Below are 7,264 nucleotides of genomic sequence, written 5' to 3' on the forward strand. Positions count from 1 at the left end.
GGCAATCATGTTAGTAACTTTTAATTGATGAGGGTTAGTTGGGGGTTACAATTATCCATTTTGGGGCAGGCCTGGACAAGTCCCAGGCTTTGTCCTTGAGCTGCCATGGAGGCTGGCTGGCCTAGCATGTACTGACTGTGGGGGCTGACTCAGTGGCCCCAGGCTCTGTCCTTGAGCTGCCATGGAGGCTGGCTGACCTTGCACGTTCACATTGACCCATGTACATAGCTCTAAGTTGGTGAGGGGTCCCAGACAGTAAAGAACTGGCTGAACCTTGAACAGTCAGAGTACATGCAGAAAGGACTACTGCAAGGACTATGTCTTTTGTTCACGGCCCTCCCAGAAACTGCTTGCCCAAGTCTCTCTCAGGAAACTGAAATTGAGGCCTGATCTATGAAAGAAGACTGTGTAAGGATTATTTCCTTAATTATGTCACCAGCCTGCGACAATGTCCCAGCCTAAAAAGTGGACGTGCCCTCTCTGCCCTCTCCTTCCATATTCTCTCCTCTCCACGTGGTTTCTCTCTCTCTCTCTCCCTCCCTCCCTCCCTTCTTCCCTCCCTCCCTCCCTCTCTCACCCTCCTCCCCTCCCTCTCTCCCCCAATAAAGCTCTAGAAAGGTAACCATGACTCGTGATTCTTCTGTCACCAATACCGAGCGTCGCTTAACCAACAGACTGAGCCCCTGTTATGGAGGCTGCTTGGTCCTTTCAAACCCATACATTAAAAGAACAACAATATGGATGTGAATTAGTCTTTTGAGAGTTCCCCACATCTCAGTAAAATTAAAATTAAGCTTTTAGCCAGATGGTGGTGGCGCACGCCTTTAATTCCAGCACTTGAGAGGCAGAGGCAGGGATCTTTGTGAGTTCGAGGCCAGCCTGCTCTACAGAGTGAGATCCAGGAAAGGCACAAAGCTACACAGAGAAACCCTGTCTTGAAAAAAAAAAACAAAAAAAAATAAGCTTTTATTGTTTGTTTGTTTGGGGCTTTGGTTTTTAGAGACAGGGTTTCACTGTGTTGCCTTGGCTGTCCTGGAACTCACCAACCTGGCCTGTAGACCAGGCTGGCCTCGAACTCACAGAGATCCGTCTGCCTCTGCTTTGGATTAAAGTACTGGGGTTAAAGGTATGTGCCACAACTGCCTGACTGAAAATTAAGCTTTTGACGGTAAAATTTAAGTTTGTAAATAACTAAATAACCACAAGTACCGTTCCATTTTATTTTACTGTTTCCTTTCACCACAACTTATTCCCTCATAGTATAAATAGATTTGGATAATAACCAAATAGGCTGTGGCCCAGTTCTCAGGAATCCCTACATTGAGTGGCAGGCAGTAAGAGGTAGATGAACAATTGAAGAGTGCCCCATGTTGCCAACACTAGCTTATCCTTCAACAAAAGGCTCCAGTAGAAGAGAACCACTGCTTTCAACATCACACCCCTTTCCAGGGGCTTGGATCCAATGACTGCTCCATGTCTGAGAATAAAAGGCCCTGCCACCTCAGCCCTCCTTCCTACAAGTCAGAGTAGCCATTCTGGTTCCTGGGATTGACACAAGGTCCTTCTGTTAGGCTCCCATCCAATCAAAACCCTTCTTGCTGCTCCAGGGGTTTTTAACTGATACCTATACACTAGTGTTTGGCAATGTTGAAGTGGGGGAAGGGTATTGCTACTGGCATCTAGAGGATAGAGACCAAGGATGCTGCTAAGCCCCTTAAAGTGTGCTGGACAGCCTTGACCACAAAGTACTACCTGCCCAATGTGTCAGTCGACCACCACTGAGGGTCTCTGCTCTACCCAACTCTGGGTCTTCCTCCACCTTTCCTAGGTATGGTCCCAAGGTCATTTCTTTACTAACTCCATCCTGTCAGCTTTCTAAGAACAGTTACACAGTAACATCTCCGGTAAGAGACCATTGGGTTTTACATGTGTAAGAGAGAGGTTGTTGCATTTATTCGTAAATTTAGAAAATTTAAAACAAAGGATTAAAAGAGCGCCAAACCAAACTGGAAAGACTGACACTGAGTGTAAAGAGTGCTCAGTAACGATGCTGACAGTTACTCTTACGCTTGCCTCTACAATTGGGGCGGGCGGGGTGGGGGTTGAATGTTTTTCTACTGTTTGTGAGACGGATGTGCTAAGGAGGCAGATTTTATCTTATTTAGAAGTGTGTGTGTGTGTGTGTGTGAGAGAGAGAGAGAGAGAGAGAGAGAGAGAGAGAGAGAGAGAGAGAGAGAGAGAGAGAGAGAGAGAGAATGAACTCCAGGGAGCAATCGTGGAGGCCTAGGGATTGAACTCAGATCATCAGGCCTGCGCTGAGCCATCCCAACAGCCTTGGTTTGGATTTTTTTGAGACCGGTTCTCTCCATGAATCCCAGGCTGCCTTCAAACTCTCAATCCTCATATCTCACCTCCCTGGTCACAGCCAGAGCAAGTGATTCCTAGTATTTTCCTTTGTGCTTCAACTACTGGGTTTTCCAAGACTTGTATTTTATTGTTGTAGTTGTTGTCTCTTCCTGCTCCTCCTTCCTCCCTCCCTCCCTCCATCCCCCTCTCATTATCTGCTGTAGTAAGCACGTGTTACTTTTGTAGTATGAGATGGATGTTCTAATGGCAAACAGAAAAAGAAGGCACAGTCAATGTAGGAAAAGCAGTGCAGAGAAGTAGGCGAATGGTAAACAGTAGTACACCAGGAAAAGTCCGCAGTGGTGTCCGAGAGAGACTGAAAGAAAGAACAGTGAGCCTAGACAAGGTGAAGAAATAAAGGCAGCCCGATTTTGACAGAAGGGGGACCAAGAGAGAGAACCGGGAAGGAAGAACACCAAAGAGAATGGACTGGAACACCCATCAAGGTATTGGAAGGATCAGAGAAGCCAAACAAGTAAGACGCGCCAAGGGAAAGGAGTAGAAAAAAGGAAGTGATAATGGAGGAGTGAGGTGCATGTGTACGAAAATGGAGAGCCTCTGAGGCTCTGGGAAAGATCCAGGAAAGACTGTGACTGCATCGGCCCAGGCAGGAGAAAGGAACAAGGAGCAGGGCTTGGATGGCAAGGCATCTTGGAGTGACCACATGAGCGGCTGATCTTGTCAGTAGCGGGGCAACCAGCCATTGAGAGGGCCTGGCTGGTGGGTCACGAATCCCAGACCAAGGAGAGAGCATAAGAGAGGACCTAAGAGAGACAGGAGCTGAGGATAGGCCGAGGTGATCCTAGAAAGCTGCCATTTGTCTTTTGAGAAGGTGTGTCATGTAGCAGAGGCTGGCCTCAACCTTGTTATATAATCAAGAATGACCTTGAATTTCTGACCCTCCTGCCACCACCTCCCAAGTGCTGCTGTCACAGGAATGTGCACTCCAACCACTAATTCCGTGACTCATGGGTGCTAGGGTGGGATAGGGAGGTCCAAAGAGCCCTTGAGATTAGCTATGGACTCCTCAGCTCCAATGACTCATCCACACCTGTACGTCCCATTTGTGGGGCATAGCCTAGGGTTACTCTGTGCTACTTCCGCTGTACATCAACAGTCTTGGCTTGTGGGACTTAACACCACACTCTTCTTGCCACTAAGTTCTGTATCTCTCTCCTTCTACTGCTGGGATGAGCAGGAGTGGCATTTTGCAAACTGTGGAAAGGAGGGCATAGCTGTAGCAGGATATTTATAAGTGGAACCTCACTTCTTTGGTGCGCTGTCTTCCTATCCTTACCATGCCAGCCATTCCCCGGATGTTCTAAGACAGTGGTTCTCAGCCTTCCTAATGTTGGGGCCCTTTAATACAGTTCCTCAGGTTGTGGTGACCTCTAACCATAAAATTATTTTGTTACTTCATAACTGCAATTTTGCTCCTGTTGCAAATCATCATGTAAATATTTTTGGAGATAGAGGTTTGCCAAAGGGGTCACACCCCACAGGTTGAGAACTGCTGCTCTAAGACTACTGTGCTATACAAACTGTAAAAACAGAAAAATGTACATGACTTACTTAAAGGAGTGGTTCACAGCCAGGAGCAATCCTGTGCCACAGGGAACATTGGACACGATTTCTATCTCTTAGGAATGAGGGGCAACATGAGACACCAGGTATGTTTCTAAATACCCTACAATGCATCGGACAGCCCCCACACGTGTTACACAGCCCCAAATGCCAATGGTCTCAAGTGTGAGAATACAGCACTTAACAGGTCATCATAGGTGACCTTTTAAACGTTCCCATAAGCTGAAGTTTAAACCAGAACGAAAGAAAATGCTAGATGAGGCCTGATCAAATTGTAGATTCCCACCAGGTGGCACTACAAGACAAGTAATAATTCAACCTCCCCCCATCCTTTCCAAGTCCTCTCATCCTTTTTCCCCCTGTGGAGAATGACCAGTTTCTTAAACGGAATTCTCACCTTTTGTTTTATTCACAGTAATTTTCCCTTTATTCATAAGCAAAAGTATCACATGCCATCCGTACATTTATGTTGCTGTCTGTGGACAGCATTAATTTCTGCACTAAGGATTGGAAGGGGTTGGGTTCTCACATTTTAGGGGCTCACTGTTAAACACCACCAATGTTTTTATGCAACTAATTTAAAATAAACAACAACTAAAATTCAGCCAAGAAGAGAGCCACCTCAATCAGAGATGGGGGGTGAGAAAATCTGCTAGCATCTTGACTTCATTTTCAGCTAACTTTTTGTGGGCACCTTGACCACCTGAAAGACAGAAAATTCCAAATGTGCTTTGTCTTTATGATGGATGAGTTGTGATATTTGAACCACTACTGAGCAGTGTTGTGGGCAAGTCCTAAAACAATAAGTCTCAACTGAGGGTGACTTTGCCCCCAGGAGACATTTGACAATATGTTGGGACACTTTTTTTTTTAGTTGTCACTTGTGAGGGATGGTACTAGCATGTAGCAGGTAGAGGACAGATATGCTGCTAGATATCTTACACAGGGCAGTCCTCAGAACACAGAATAATTCAATCTCAAATGTGACTAGTGCTGAGGAATTGTGTCTGGTAGGAAGGGGTATGCAAAGGGGTTTCCCTTTCCCCTTCCCACTGAACATAAAAAAAGGGTGCCATGGTAAGTCAAATCGGACTAAGCTCTCAGAGTCAGGAAGGCAAGATGGATGAAGCTAAAAGACAGGTAGAGGATGAATTTCTCATCCCATGGAGTTGCCACATTATTCTGGACTCTTCACACTCACTGTTATGAGAGTGAAACCTACTTCTTATCAATTGAACCACTCATCTGGATCTCTGCAACAAAAGCCATGACCCAGCTAAGACTCCTAGCAATAGTCGAGAGGGTACCTGAACTGGCCTTCTCCTGTAGTCAGATTAGTGACTACCCTAACTGTCATCATAGAACCTCCATCCAGTAACTGATGGAAGCAGATGCAGAGATTCACAGCCAAGCACTAGGACGAGCTCTGGGAGTCCAGTTGAAGACAAAGAAGAGGGTATGGTGATTTTGTGTTCCCCAATATATTGTGCATCCTAATAAACTTATGTGGGGTCAGAGAACAGAACAGCCACTAGATAGACATAGAGGCCAGAAAATGGTGGCACACACGCCTTTAATCCTAGCATTCTGGAGGCAGAGATCTGTCTGGATCTCTGAGTTCTAAGCCACACTGGAAACAGCCAGGCATGGTGACACATGCTTTTAATCCCAGGAAGTGATGGGAGAAGCAGAAAGGTATATAAGGCGTGAGGATCAGGAACTAGGCTGGTTAAGCTTTTAGGCTTTTGAGCAGCAGTTCAGCTGAGATCCACTTGGATGAGGACTCAGAGGCTTCTAGTGTGAGGAAACAGGATCAGCTGAGGAATTGGCAAGGTGAGGTCGGCTGTGGCTGGTTCTGTTTCTCTGATCTTTCAGTGTTCACCCAATATCTGGCCCTGGGTTTGTTTTCATTAATAAGACCTTTTAATATTCGTGCTACAAAGGGAGCTCAAGATCATCATGACGAGGAAACCCACAGAGACAACTGAACTGAGCTCTTGGAGGCTTATGGACTCTGGACCAACAGCTAGGGAGCCTCTGCATGCAAATGACAGTTGTGTAGCTTGGTCTGTTTGTGGGGACCCTAACAGTGGGATCAGGACCTGGCACATGAGCTGGCATTTTGGAAGCTTTTCCCCATGCTGGGATGCTTTGCCCAGCCTTGACACAGAGGAGAAGAGCATGGTCCTGCCTCAACTTGATATGCCATGCTTTGTTGACTCTCATGGGAGGCCTGCCCCTTTCTGAACAGAAGAAAAGAGGATGTGGGGAGGGTAGACAGGAGGTGGGGGTAAGGAACAAGAAGAGAGGAGTGAGAAGAAACTGTGGTTATATAAAATAAATGAAAAAAATTAATAAAAAGAAAAAGAAAAAAGCCAAAGTAAAAGTAATATAACAATATAGTGTACACATACATACTGGTGTGTGTGTGTGTGTGTAGATATCACAGTATTTCAGGATATTTGAAACAAATTTACTATAAGTCTCACCTTGTTCTGCCTTTCCTAAGAGTACCCCAGCTCTTTCTCATTATATTACCCTCTTTTCTTTCCTTCTTTTCTTCCCTGAGGCTCCAACTGACTTGCCTGCTTCAAGATATCCCTGACTTTTCCCAGAAGATGCTCACACTCCTACAAATACACACATCACAGCCCTTTCTACCCATAGATAAGTCATTTCTTGCCTAAATCAAACTGCGTGCATGCAAATGCATGCACCGTCCCTTTCTGCAACATATCCTTCATATAATTTACTACAATATGCCAGCTATGGTAGTGAACACTTTCCCACCTGGAAAATAGAAGCAAGAAAGTGAGGAATTCCAGTTCACCCTCGGCTACACAGTGAGTTCTATCCCAGGCTACATAGTCTCTTTCTAAAACAAACAACAACAACAAAAAGGAAACATAATTGCACTGTCATTTACTGCTCTCTACCCAACCATCAATTTTAGGAAGTAAAAAACTGTCTTGTTCACCAGTGTACATTGAGTAGATAAAATACTACTCTCCGTTAAAATAACTATTTATGCCACATATACAATTTCATGTTCTACTGGACACATTAATAAAGTAAAAATATAAAGATGAAATTAATCTTACTCTTATTTAAGGTAAATTCTCCTTCCCTAGGGCAAGGATTTTTTCCCTGGAACAGAGCTTCATGTGGCTGGCCTCAGATTCACTGTGCAGCCAAAGACAACCTTTTCTCCATCTCCAGAATTCTGGGATTACAGGTGTGTCACCATGGTCAGTTTTAAGCTGCACTAGGGGTA

Source organism: Peromyscus maniculatus, chromosome X (genome assembly GCF_049852395.1).
Source record: "Peromyscus maniculatus bairdii isolate BWxNUB_F1_BW_parent chromosome X, HU_Pman_BW_mat_3.1, whole genome shotgun sequence".
In the NCBI taxonomy this organism is placed as follows: domain Eukaryota; kingdom Metazoa; phylum Chordata; class Mammalia; order Rodentia; family Cricetidae; genus Peromyscus; species Peromyscus maniculatus.